General features: G+C 46.5%; 1 protein-coding gene across 2 annotated transcripts in view; it reads right to left on the minus strand.

The window, feature by feature from the left end:
- LOC135911176 (uncharacterized) overlaps positions 1-14522 on the minus strand; it is a 330618-nt gene that overhangs the window by 211192 nt on the left and 104904 nt on the right. The window lies entirely within an intron of this gene.

The raw sequence follows: 14522 nt of genomic DNA on the forward strand, positions 1-14522 counted from the left end.
GGTATAACCCCAATCTTCTTCCACAAATGTTTCACTGAGACAATACAACATAATTGCAGAAAGCTCCAGCACAACCCATCCATGACTGTGAACTTTAATGCGACTAGCACTGCAGCAATTTAGCGACACGCAGTATTTCCACCGCCTAAACACGCCATGTATGCCACGTGTATGCAGCCCGGCTCCTCTCGCCCATGGATCGATTAATGCTATGAGATCGCCTCCATTGAAACGTGGTGGTGGGTTGCGCTACCAAGCACTTTTTTATTTTTCGAATTTCTTAGCTTTCTCAGCTTCTTTTTTTTAATGTCTTACCTATCTTCTTTTTTGACAGATAACAAACAAAGAATTCCCAGCATCAAAATTTATGAACCATTATTATGATTTTTGTTTTTTCACGCTTCCGTTCTTTGTGGTCTCCCTACTTTTCTGCCACCCAACATTCAATTGCCTTTTAGTAATCTCTGGGGCGGACATGTTTGCTTTCCCCGTGCTATGCCCAAGGGCTTGAAGAGGCCAGCGCAGCGTCAACCGACAGCTGAATCGCTATCTTCACAATTAATGAAACATGTACCGTAATTCTCCTAGCTTTACCGCAGGAAGCATATGCTTTTTATTCCTCGGTGTATTTCGCGTTTTCTTGATCTCGCTTCGAAAAGCAAAGAGCTTCCCTTTTTAGTTCTCATAAACTGCTTCTTTCCTGATTTCGTCATTGCCTGTTAGGAACTAGTCGGTTTCTTTCCTATTGCAGCAGCCTTGTATTGCCTATTGCCGTCACCCACGAGATGGTCTCAGCTTCTCTGACTCGCCGTTTAACGTTATTTGTTGCCATGTTGCTTACTATACCGGTCACATGCTTGCTGGTAAGCTTGCTGGTGCTCGTCAATATTTTTTCCTGTACATATAACTGAATACTGTCACAACCCATTTCTTTCTTTAACGTTCATCAGTCGTTGTTCACTTCCATTGTTTACGTTCCATCTCGCTGGATAGCCTGCGCCATCTAGCGACGGTGACACGGATTCCGCGTGTGACGCATGTCTGAAAAAATTCCAGCCAGAAATTATCTCACGATGAACGTAGATTTATTGCGGTTATCATTGACGCAATTTAGCTACACACCGTATTGCCAACGCCGAAAATATGCAGCTGGGCTACCTTCTCCTTCTTCCCACTGAACACGCTGCGCCATCTGAAGAGTGACACATACGCAGTGACATGTGCTTGGTTGCTCCAGTTGGCGTGATAGAGGCTCACTGAATCGCAGCACATACCTAGGGGCACATACGCATTCACTCAAATTGGCCTCTAAGAAGTTAGTTGAAGAGCGGCACAAAGCACGTCACACATATCCAGCGCTCCAGGTTGGCGCCAAAGAGCTTCATGAACAGCGGGACACACCCAGTGACCCAAGCGCTTCTGACGGTTAGTTTCGAACCGTTTCATCAGCTACACCCCCCCCCCCCCCTTAATAGATAGCCATCCTCCACTGCTCTTACCTTCCATTGGTACCCATTCTAACTCTACTTGTCCACCGGTTGTATGCATTACGCAATGCATGGCCTGTCCAGCTCTTTTTGTCTCGCAATGTCGACTAAAATATCGGCTATCGACGTTTGCTCTCTGATCCATACTCCATCTCTTCCTGTCGCTTAAGGTTACACCAAATATTGTTTGTCACCATTCTTTGCGCGGTCCTGAAATTGTCCTCGAGCTTCTTTATTAACCTTCAAGGTTTTGTCCGTTATGTTAGTACCGATAGGGTGCAATGATTCCGCAATTTGTTTTAACTACGCTGGCAAGTTTTCAGTCAGGATTTAGCAGCATACCGCATGCACTCCAACCCATTTTTATACTGCTGTAAATTTCGTTATCATGATCAGGGCACCTGTGAGTATCTGACCCAAATAAACATGCTCCTTTACAGACACCTTACTCTAACGAGAAGGAACTCCTGTCTAAAAACAGCAGACCTGGTTTAAGCCTCAAAAACGTTAAACGGGTCTAATGTTGTAGACATTTCAACAACACTAAGTAGGAAAGAAATTGGCATGCTTAGCAAAGGCGTAAACTTTTGTTTCACGAACAACACATATAATGAATTGGAGCTTCTCAAGGAGGTTTCGAAATTCTCCCAATGAATGCGTATGATGCATTTTTTTTTGCAGACGACAACATACCAGACACTTGGAAGACACCGCTTAGAGCCCAGTCCACTTGGACTCTTGAATAAAAAAAAGCCGTAGAACTCGACGTAAATTATAAGACAATCCCAGAGATCTAAGCGACCTAAAAAGGTTGGAGTTTCGCCCGAAAGGCGAAGCATCGATTGCAATAGCAAAATAGAAGGCAGCTACACGAAGTCAGTATAGTAGTTTTATCGGCAGTATAAACTTCCAAACATTCACTCACTAATTAAGTTAACAAGCGTGTCGTCACGCGCGCACAAGCAAACACGAACACATCTCACTCAATGACCTCGCACACTAGCTGTCAAATCGCTAGAGTCACGAAGCCTGGCAGAAGCGCTTCAACGCGAACTAAGCGTCGAGAACACAGAGCACAGGAAGCCATCTGCACTTGGCGCACTCTGACGCCATAGCAGATCGCTTTCAATGCAGGGCCCGCCATACGTAGCCGCCGCCAGAGTAGGACCCTCGCTCTCCTGCGTTGCGCGCGAAGGAAGTCCCTCCCTTGTGAGCGCAAAACTGAGCCATTGTCGGCTCACCCTCGCACCCTTTCACTCGCATATGCAGGTAACGGCGCGCAGAGACGATGTTATCGCCCTTGCACTTTATACGGAATATCACTGCCACACCGACGATGACGGTAGAAGTGCACCTGGAGTGTCCATATAATTGCCAAAACAATTAAACATAACTGCCTCAGACAGTCGTATCACCTGAAATCTTAGTTTCCAGACAGACATTGTCATTAAGATGCAGAAAGGTGGAGTTATAGTTATTTGTGCAGTAGATAAGCAAACGCACGTGGCTTACAAACACATAAACAACCTTGAACAGTACCGTAAGCTAGGCAACGATCTGAGAATACCATGCACACTGACAATTACCAATAGACCGAAATAACTACTTGCTCACAATTGATAACGCCGCCAGAAATCAAATTTCGTAAATCAAGCAACAAAACCGCAGGACCCCGGCCTCGGCGGCCGCATTTCCTTGGGGGCGAAATGCGAAAACACCCGTGTACTTAGATTTAGGTACACGTTAAATAACCCCAGGTAGTCCAATTTTCCGGAGTACCCCAATACGCCGTGCCTCATAATCACAAAGTGGTTTTGGCACGTAAAACCCTATAATTTAATCAATAATAAAACTGCAGGGTGCTTATACCTCTCCCGAAAATTCTTAAAATTTCACCCATTGAACTATACATTGCTAATGTCCCAGGGCGTCCGATAGTGTCAAATAACCACACCCATCAAAGAGCCACTGCAATTTGTTTAACCACTTCTTTCGTGTTTTTACTAAAACATTCCGTCATTCGTGTAACATTCTCCCCACTTACTGAGAATTATGAAGGACATTAATACCAAAAGCACACACTACAAGGCGTAATTGGCGCAACACTAGACGTCACGGCCCTTTACACCAGCATTTCTATTCCTGGTGGTTTATCTTCGATAAAAGAAACGCTGACCAAACACAACGCTCCACGCACTGTTGAAGCCTAGTCGTGTTTTCTTGAATTAGTTCTAACATATAACAACTTCCAATTTGGGGGGCAATTACTACCTGCAAATACATGGGATAAGTTTGTGCACATCTATTGCACTAACCCACATGAACATATTTATGGGGACTCTAAAAGATTTCCAGTTTCGCAGCAGGTACAAGCCCCACACATACCTACGATGCATAGACGACATATTTATAATACGGCGAGGACAATATAGATAAATTTGTAACATTCCTAAATTATATACACCCAATAATAAAATTCACATCGGAATCTTCAACTGAGCGCAAACTTTCTTGGCACAACAATATATATTGACAGTGGGGCACTGAAGGCAACACTGTCTAGCAAAGCTTATGACAAACAACAGTACCTAGAATATACAAGCCATCATCCCAGGCATTACAAACAGGGCATCTTCAAAGGTCAAGCCACACGACTACGTAGCATTCGCGTTGATAACCAAGACTACATAAATTGACTCGAGCACCTTAAAGAAAGTCCTACTAAACAGGAACCACTTGAACATTGTCCTTCAAAAAGCCTACACCGATGCAACCAAACTTGATAAAGACGAAGTCCTCAAACCCTGCGCTAAGATCACAAGAACAGCAATGCCTCTTCCCACCAATAAATTCTCAAACGCATACTCAAGCGTGAACAACGTCATTAGTAAAGAAATGTTGCAAGGCGCTTAAGCTTCAATTTTAAGAGTAGAACGTGATAATAGTAAAAGATCCCCGACGGTTTCTCACGCTTCCGGGCAACTGCAGCTTACTTAGGCGTAATGTTTACTGTGAAACGCTGGCGGCGAACGCTATACACGAAGGCGGGCTTTCTGGTAGAAACGCGGCCTCTTGTGCGGGCCGATACCGGAGGCTGCGCACAGCCATGCCCGAAAAATGCCGTCATTTTCAGGCTTCTGTTATTGTTTGGCATTTTTAATAATCAACTCTGAGAAAATTTAACGCGAAACGCATGTGCTGCCGGTGTTTTATTTCACGACATTTGTTTGTAGGCTGTCATTCTCATAGTTATGAGGAATCACCGTGCCAGTAACGTAAAACAAGGTATGGACAACTTTAGTGATAGATTGGTGTGGCAATATAACCTGCATGTCAATATATAACGCATGTCATATAGCAAGCCGTGGAGTTTACATATGTCTAAATATATACAACATATATAAAAACTGACCCTGGCAATCTTTAACACCCGAACTCTGTCGAGTGAGGCTAACTGAGCAGAACTCTTAGAGGAACTATCAGGCGCTGTTTGGGATACCATTGGCCTTAGTGAGAGTAAAAGAACTGGTAAGGCTTACACAGTGCTTACTAACGACCATGTCGTCTTCTATAACGGTTTCCCAGATAAGATGCAATACAGGATAGGATTCCAAATCCATAAGGACATAGCCGGCTACATTGACGAATTCTATAGCATTAATGAGAGGGTAGCAGTAGTCGTAATCAAACTTATGAAGAGGTATAGATTAAAGGTAGTACGAGCCTACGCTCTAACATCCAGTCACGATGAGGATGAAGTTGACGAGTTTTATGAAGATGTTGAATCAGCGATGAGAAAAGTGCAAACTCAGTATACTGTAGTAATAGACGATTTCATTCCAAAAGTGGCAAAAAACCATGCTGATGAACAAGCAATTGGCAACTACGGCGTCGATTCTAGGGACGCTAGAGGAGAGATGCGCGTAAAATTAGGGGAAAGAAATAGGCTGCGAATAATGAACACCTTCTTCAGAAAGCGTAGGAACAGAAAGTGGACCTGGAAAAGCCCTAATGCTGAAAGAAGAAATGAAATTGACTTCCTAATTTCTGCCGATCCAAGTATAGTGCAAGATGTAGCAGTGTTAGGTAAGGTAAAGTGCAGTAACCATAGGTCAGTGGGTACTAGGATTCAACTCAATTTCTAGAGAGAAGAAGTAAAATTGGTTAAAAAGAAACAGGCGAACCAAGATGGAGTAAGGGTGAAATCAGACAAATTCAGGCTGGTACTTGCAAACAAATATGCATCCCTAGAACAGAGATGTCAATATGACATAGAGGTAATGAATGAAACCGTAACTATGGTGGCTTCAGAGGCAGCAATCGAAGTAGGAGGTAAGGCACCAAGGCAACATGTAGGCAAGCTCTCCCAAGTAACAAAGAACCTAATAACGAAACGACAAAGAATGAAAGTGTCCAACTCGAGAGATAATAGATAAGATAGAATTCGCGAAACTGTCAAAACTGATCAACAAGGAGAAAATAAGGAATATCCGAAATCATAACATGAAAAAGACTGAGGAATCCGCAAAAAATAGACACAGCATGAAATTAGTGAGAAGGAGACTTGTCATAGGACAAACCAAGATTTATGTACTGAACGATAATCAGGGTAAAATCATCAGCAATGTCGAAGGCATAGAAAAAGCAGCGGAACAATTCTGTACTGACCTGCACAGTACTCACAAATGCCACGATGCCTCCATTCGAAGAAGTAATGAACAGGTTGCAGAGGCGCCTTCTCTAACTAGCGATGGAGTTAAGAAGGCCTTGCAAGGCATGAAACGGGGAAAGGCAGGAGGAGAACATGGAATAACACTCAATTTGATCAAAGATGGAGAAGACATAACGCTTGAAAAACTGGCGGCTCTATACGAAGTGTCTATCACCATCAGCCGTCCCAGAGAATCGGAAGAATGCAGACATTATACTAATCGACAAAAAGGGAGATGTTAAAGAACTAAAATTATATGCCCATTAGCTTACTCCCTGTATTATATGAAATATTTATCAAAATAATCGCCAATAGAATAAGGGCAACATTGGGAGCAACCAAGGGAGCAGGCTGGCTTCAGGAAAGGATACCCTACAATGGATCACATTCATGTCATTAATCAAGTTATCGAGAAATCCGCAGAGTACAATAAGCATCTCTATATGGCTTTCAGAAATTACGAAAAACCATATGATTCCATTGAGATACCAGCACTCATAGAGGCATTACGTATGATAAGAGTACAAGCCGCTTACGTAAATGTCTTGGAAGATATCTAGAGAAATCGCACAGCTACCTCAATTCCACACAAGTAGGAAGACACATATAAAGAAAGGCAAAACACAAAGAGATACAATCTCTCCGATGCTATACAGTGCGTGCTTGGAAGAAGTATTCAAGCTACTAAACTGGGAAGAAGTAGGAGCAAGGATCAACGGCGAATATCTCGGCAACTTTCGATTTGCAGATGACATTGTCCTGTTCAGCTACACTGGGGACGAGTTAAAATAAAATATTGAGGACTTTAACAGAAATAGTGTAAGAGTGGGGTTGAAGATTAATGTGCACAAGACAAAGATAACGATCAATAGCCGGGCAAGGGAACAAGAGTTCAGGATCGTCAGTCAACCTCTAGAGTCTGTGAAAGGGTACCTTTACCAGGGTCATATACTCACAGGAAACCCTGTGAAATGGATTGGAGAGCATACGGCAGACATTGTCAGCTCCTGAGTGGAAGCTCACCATTATTACTGAAAAAGAAGGTATACATACAATCAGTGAATTTTACCGGTGCTGACGTAGGAGGCTGAAACTTGGAGTGTTACCAAGAAGCACGAAAACAAGTTAACGACTGCGCAAAGAGCGATGGAACGAAGAACGCTAGAAATAACGTTAAGAGAGGGAAGGAGAGAGGTATGTATCAGAAAGAAAACGGGTATAGCCAATATTCCAATTGACATTAAGAGAAAAAATGGAACTGGGCAAGTCTTGTAATGCGCTGGTTAGATAACCAGTGGACTATTAGGGTTACAGAATGGGTTCCAAGAGAACGGAAGCACAGTCGAGCACGGCATAAGACTAGGTGAGGCGATGAAATTGGGAAATTCGCGGGCGCTAGTTGGAATCGGTTGGCGCAGGACAGGGGTAATTGGAGATCGCAGCCCTGAGAGAGAGAGGCCTTCGTCCTACAGAGGGCATAAGATAGGCTGAGCATGGTGAGAATTATTAAATATATACGGCAATTTTCGCACATGGGCAACGCCGCCGATGCCGACACAGGATTTTCAGCGACACGGCGCTGCTAACGCTATCGCGTTAATACTGCGAAATTCTCACTAGCAACCTGAAACTTAAGATCTTTCTCGATCCACCCAGAGTATCCTACAAACGCAGCAATGATTTCAAGGACATTCCTGTGTATGCCAAATTAAGGACAAAGACGAAGCGAACGTCTTCTCTATTGGCCAGCCAGGTGTTCTACATGCAAACTACAGCAAAACTACTACATGCATACTACTACAGCAAAAATTACAGCGTCAGATTGCCTTCGCGAGGCAGCTTGCAGTTACCCCTGCACGTAAATCAACGTAATGCGCTCTCTATAATGGGCCGCTTCTAACTAAGAATACATAGGTGAGGTTGCACAACCCCCAAGGCTCAACGGCCATCGCGCAGACTGAAAACACAATTTACCTAAAGCAGTAGCCAGCGAATTCAATGAGCATATTCATATATTCGTCAAATCAATGCTCTACATACAACGAACAAATTTTCATTCTACTCGTGACAGTATTTACACGTTGTTACACCTGATACACAAATGTAAATAGCTACACCTGATGGGAATCAATTTCGCACGTGTCAACTTAGAATCGCTAAAAGCTGCAACTTAAACCTCAAATTCTCACATCATTATCAAAGGCACAAAACATGTTATGCCACACGCTAATATTTACCCATTACCTAACCTATTCCTCCTTTGCAATTCTTCCTTTCCTCCACGCTATCACTCAATTTAATATTCTCTTGTACGCTGTTCCGCATATATCAGCCATACGAACCTTTTGTCATGTACACCTGCCCCCACCCTCTTCTGTTGTCACCCTTCTATTTCTTCGTTCGCTTTTCTTTCTGTCCCTGTTTCCCTTTTTTCCTTCCTTTCCTTTTTTTTCTGTGACCCTCGTTGATACAGGCCAGAATACCTTTTTCGGCGCCTCAACCATACAGGGCTGTGCCATTTGTGTATACTGTCGTAACAACACCCACGCCGAAACAATAAGGCAAACGTGCCTTGAAAGATCAAGCCGCTCTCTTCGAAGTATGCCATCCATTGACCTCAGACTCCTCGTGACTATCTTAACACCTGCAAAATTACCAGACGCACTTCTGCTAGGCTATTCAAGGCAATTCTTTCAAGTCTTTTCGTTACTAGCGCGCTGACCGGCTGACCGACTCCACTAAAACACGCGCTGCCGATCATATCTGCGGCTTCTGTTCAGTTAAGAAGGCTCCCTAATCTCTCCCTTCACCAACATCCTCTTATGTCCTTCTTTTTAAAGCGAAATTTTCTTTGCCTCTTCCTTTAACTTTCCCACTGCTGCTCCGGCTGTAGCTATCTTGCACGACGCTTCGGGGGTGGTTCAGAGCGCATGTACGCATGAAGTGTGGCAGAAAGGAAAGGAGACGCGAGAAACTAGTTCGGACCATTCCTTCGCGTCGCACGTGCACAATGCCATCTGGCGCTCCCTGTGGGTCGCCACGTTTGCATCTTCACAGCTGTAATCATTCCTGAAGGCCTGCAAAAGCATTGGAGAAACTGCAGTGCTTACTTTTCTATTAACATGCAAGGAAACGCTATTACTATAGACAAGACAGCGGTTTCCGGGAAACTGGATAAGTTTAAGTTCAACGTAGGTACGTTTCTGCTATTTATGAAAAATAAACCCCACGCATGCAAATATGAACAGCTGACAACTTACGCAGGGCTTGGAGAAACAGAGCTGCATTAATTTAGGCACACCACACGGTCTAGACGCCACTACGCAAGCGGTCGCACTTCAAATCAACACTGCTGTGCCCGCCGGGGTTGCTTTACGGCTATCGCATTGCCCGAGATCGCCGGTTTGATCCCTGCCGTGGCAGCCACATTTCGATGGGGGCGAAATGAGTAAAACGCTAGTGCACTTACACATAGGTGCATTTTAAAGAACACCATGGTCACCGCCTTTACGGGGCAGCCGTTCTACCATCTGGGCTAACCAGGCGGCTAGCAGATGGCGAGGCAAAGTGGGACCAACGCCCGCGTAAGGCGGTGGTCCCAGCTTCGAGTCCCGGACCAGGACAAATTTTTCTTCAACTGCGAGGATTTACTGTCGAGGAACCTGTATCGGTTTCCTTTGTAGCAATAGCTAGGGTTCGGTGGATGTCTCGTTTTCCCTTAATTACTCATCTCCACTTTGTGGGTTTCCGCCAGGACTATTACGTCAAACCCTTCCTTTGCTTCGAGTTGTTGACAAATGCGACTTCGCCCTGCCATCTGCTAGCCGCCTGGTTAGCTCAGATGGTAGAGCAGCTACCCTGGAAAGGCAGGGGTCCAGGGTTCGAATCCCAAAGCGGGGCTAACTTTTCTTCAACTCCGAGGCTTTTATTTCGAGGAACCTGTATGGGGTTCCTTTGTAGCAACGCTACGATTTGGTGAATGCCTCATTTTGCTTTAACTAACACCGGGGTGTCGAAATTAATCGAGAGTCGCCACTATGGTGTGCCTCATAATCCTATTGGGGTTTTGGCAAGTACAGCCAAATAATTCCATTCCAGTATAATACTTCTGCCACGATGAGATGTGACATGCGAGGCAATGACAACGCTCAACCCTCTCAGAGGCTATGAAATATGGCGCACAACAACGCCTCAAGGGAACTCCTTTCGAGGTGTGTCCTGTGTGCAGCAGTGGTACATGCAAGGTAATCTTCAACATCAACGCACCACTATCGTGTTCGATTAAACGTCGAAGAAGTTAATCATTCGCTGTCAACGTCACCGCTAATAATCGTCAATGAAAATAAACAGCAAAGAAAGCTTCGCTTAGATCGATTCCTGCAGTGCATGGGAATCGATGTTGTCTTCGTTTTCATTTTGTTTCTGCCACCTTCCCGCTATGCCGCTCTTGTATTCTCGTCTTAGAAACCACGCCTAGACAGGCCAAGTGACGGCGCTCATTTTCTATTCAGTCTCTCCCTTTACAGCCAGCCACCATTGACAATAAAAGCACGTGATATCACTCGAGATAGATAGATAGATAGATAGATAGATAGATAGATAGATAGATAGATAGATAGATAGATAGATAGATAGATAGATAGATAGATAGATAGATAGATAGATAGATAGATAGATAGATAGATAGATAGATAGATAGATAGATAGATAGATAGATAGATAGATAGATAGATAGATAGATTCAAAGCACCTGAAGAATGCTTCACATAAAAGCGGCGGAATCCCTCTCGCGATGATGGTTGAATGTAATGCGTTTATCATTGAATCAATATAGCGACACAACGTGTTCCAGTCGTCCTTACCACTCATTTATTTTACTAAAGTTGCTAGTTGGGCCTGTTGGTGTGCCATTAGAACGTATAACGTTGAGCGTAAAATACACGGACAAAAGCATGGAACGAGGATACACACTCAGCGCAATTACTATGAATAATGTTGTGTCGAAACCATCGTGACCTTTTATCTATTGCCGTACACCAATGCGCATGCCCCGAGAAAAGTCATTCCAGACGTATGCAGCCACTCAGGTATGCTGTTTCTTTAGCTCACAATGCAATCTATGCCGCACTGATGTACCTGTCCTCCAGATTTGAAATATTGCGTGCTTCTATTATCGAACGCGCCAGTTCATTTCCATTTATTTTGTAGTTATTGTGCACTTGACCAGCAAATAGTTTCCATGCGAATTTTTTCCAATGAATGGCTAACCGATAACCTATTCTATTACTTACATTATTAAGGCGTAAGCCTTTCGTGGCTCATGAGTGTCTGGGCGCAATCCGTGGTGGATGCAGGAAAGCGGCGATCACCGGCAAAATGAGCAAGGAGAGGAGGCCCCATCCAAGTAGCGCTGTGCGAGTGGACGCGTGGGAGAGCGCGGACATCCCCGTGGGGGTGCACGCACGTCGGCGACAAACCTTGCCGCCATATGGCTGTGACCGCTTCCCATGCTCGCAGCCGCGACGGCGTCCGTTCCCAGAACAGTTCAGACCCCAGCTACAGAGGCATTCATAGACAGGCTTTCGCCTATCGCATTGGATTGGATTGGGAAAACGTTTATTGAGCCTGCAGTAAAGCGCGCAGGCGCGCTTTGGACGTGGCCTACGTCGTCATCGTGGCGGGTGCTCTGCGACGATCCCCACTCGCCTTTGCCGGCTCCCCAGGCTCCTTCCTAGCCAGCACCTCGATGACCTGCTGGATGGCCTAGAGTTGTTTTTCTTGGTCGTCGCTCCGCGTTGGTTCCTCGAGCTGCGGCGGTATACGTCCTGCGTTAGCTTCGTTTGGATGTTTGGAGCAATCCCATAGGATGTGCTCGAATGTGGCCGTCTCCCTGCAGCACGCTCTGCACTTGTCATCGGGGTGCGATTCTGGGTACATCCTATGCAATAGCGCCGGGCTTGGAGCATTCTCGTTTGTAGTTGCCTGAAAAGCACGCACTGCGACCTGCTCAGCCCTTTGCAGGGCGGCGGGAGAAGTCTGCGGGCCAGCCGAAAGGCCTTGGTCAGTTCATTATAGCTGGTCATCCTGTCTGTGGCGCTGAACCACAGTGGGCGGCGGTTGCCTTGGGCGCGGTGGGTAAGTCCTCGCCCTCAGGCGTGTGCCGTTTCGTTGCGATTGGCATTCTTCTCCAACTCTTGTGCTTCGTGCGCCAGGAACCACTTGATTCGAGTCCTCTTGTAGTGGTCTGCCTGTCGGAGCAATATGCGTGCCGCCGTTGGGGCAATTCTTCTTTTGGCGTAGTTCCTCACCGACTGTCTGGCGTCGCTGAAGATCGTGTGGCATTCTCGGTCTACAATGACCAGGTAGATGGCTATTTCTTCAGCTTCCTCCATTTGCTTGCTCGATGTTATGGCACCCGCCCGCACGTTGCCTCTGGAGTCGGCCACCGCGATGCCGAAGCCGTTGTGGCCGGCATATTCGGCTGCATCCACGTATCTGGCGCCGGGGTATTCCGCGTGCAGGCCCATCAGTGTCTTGGCTCTAGCGCGTCTTCTGCCGTCGTTGCATTCTGGGTGCATGTTCCTCGGCAAGGGGTCAACCCGCACGTTCCGTCATGCATGGTCAGGGACGGGGTATTTTGGTCCTTGCCGTTCGTGATAACTGACGCCTAGGTTGCACAGGATCTTTCTGCCGGCCATTGTTGATGACAGTCTTTCCAACTGAGCGGCTCTTTGCGCTTCAGCCATCTCGTCGAGCGTGTTGTGTATGCCCAGCTGGAGGAGACATTTCGTGTTGGTAGTTTCGGGTAGAGTGAGGGCTGTCTTGTAAGGCCTCCTGATTAGGATGCCTAGCTTGTTCTTCTCGCTTTTCATCCACTTGTGGAATGCTGCCACGTACAATATGTGGAAGAGTACGAAGGAGTGTATTAGTCTGATGAGATTTTCCTCCTTCATGCCTCCCTTCTTAGCGGTAACGCGCTTGAGCACTCTGGTCGCGTTGGCCGCCTTTCTCGTGATGCGGGTGGCGGTGTCTCCGTTCCTGCCGAGCGCTTCGATCGTCATGCCGACGCGGATCTTGCTGACCGTCGGTATTGGGTTACTATCCCTGGTGCGGATCTTGATCTTTTCATGTTCCCTTTGCGTCTTGATTCTGTGCGTTTTGATCGGTTGGTAAAGCCAGGGCTCCGACTTACTTGGGGAGCAACGCAGTCCCGTGCCCTCCAGGCTTTCTTCCATCCTGTCGACGGCCGTCTGTAGTATGGATTCTACGCGGGCATCACTGCCCCCGTCCACCCACAGCGTAATGTCGTCCGCGTATATCATGTGCTTCAGTCCTTCAAGCTGGCAGTCTTTTGGCAACTTGAATCATAACAAGGTTAAATAGCATGGGTGAGATGACGGAGCCTTGGGGAGTGCTCTGGCTCCCTAATGTCTTCTCGTCCATCTTCAGGTCACCGGCTCTGTGCTCTACCGTCCTGCCTGTGAGGAAGTCTTTGATATATTCGTACGACCTCTCACCTAGGTTTAGATAGGATACCTGCGCGAGGATGGCAAAGTGCGTCACTTTGTCGAAGGCACTTTCTAGGTCGAGCCCGAGGATGGCTTTGGTGTCCCTGGTTTCGCTGTCGATGACGTGATGTTTGATTTGGATCCTGACGTCCTGCGTGCTCAGGTGTTGGCGCAAGCCGATAATCGTCTCGGGATAGAGATCTTTGTTTTCTAGGTACTCTTGTTATCGGTTGAGTAGGACGTGTTCCAGGACCTTGCCCGCGCAGGATGTGAGTGAGATCGGACGGATGTTGTCGGTGCTCAGCGGCTTCCCTGGCTTGGGGATGAGAACTGTCTTGGCCTTCTTGCATTGCTTCGGCAGGGTGCCGCTCCTACAGCATTTGTTGTAATAAGCCGTTAGGCTCTCGATGGAGCGGTCCTCGAGATTTTTTAAGGCCTTGTTTGTGATGAGGTCCGGACCAACCAGGTGCCGATCGGCTGTTGAGGTCGTGCAGCGCTTTGCGTACCTCTTCAATTTCTATGTCCCTGTCCAGGTGCACGTTGGGCCGGCCGCGGTATGGACCGCGGTCGACCGATGGTGTCGTCGAGACGTACTTGCCTTGGAGCCTCATTCGCACGGCGGCAGACCCGCTCTCCGTGGTCTGTCCATTTAGATGTTTGGCGAGACGATCATTTTGATGGGACTTGGTTTTGGTTTCATTAAGTGTTGGAGTAAATTCCACGTCCTGCCGTTGTGTATCTGGTCGTCAGCCACGTTGCATAACTCGTTCCATTGCTGGCAGCAGAGTGTGCGGCAGTGCTCTTCGATCGCACGTT

Source organism: Dermacentor albipictus, chromosome 5, assembly GCF_038994185.2.
Source record: "Dermacentor albipictus isolate Rhodes 1998 colony chromosome 5, USDA_Dalb.pri_finalv2, whole genome shotgun sequence".
NCBI classification, from domain to species: Eukaryota; Metazoa; Arthropoda; class Arachnida; order Ixodida; family Ixodidae; genus Dermacentor; species Dermacentor albipictus.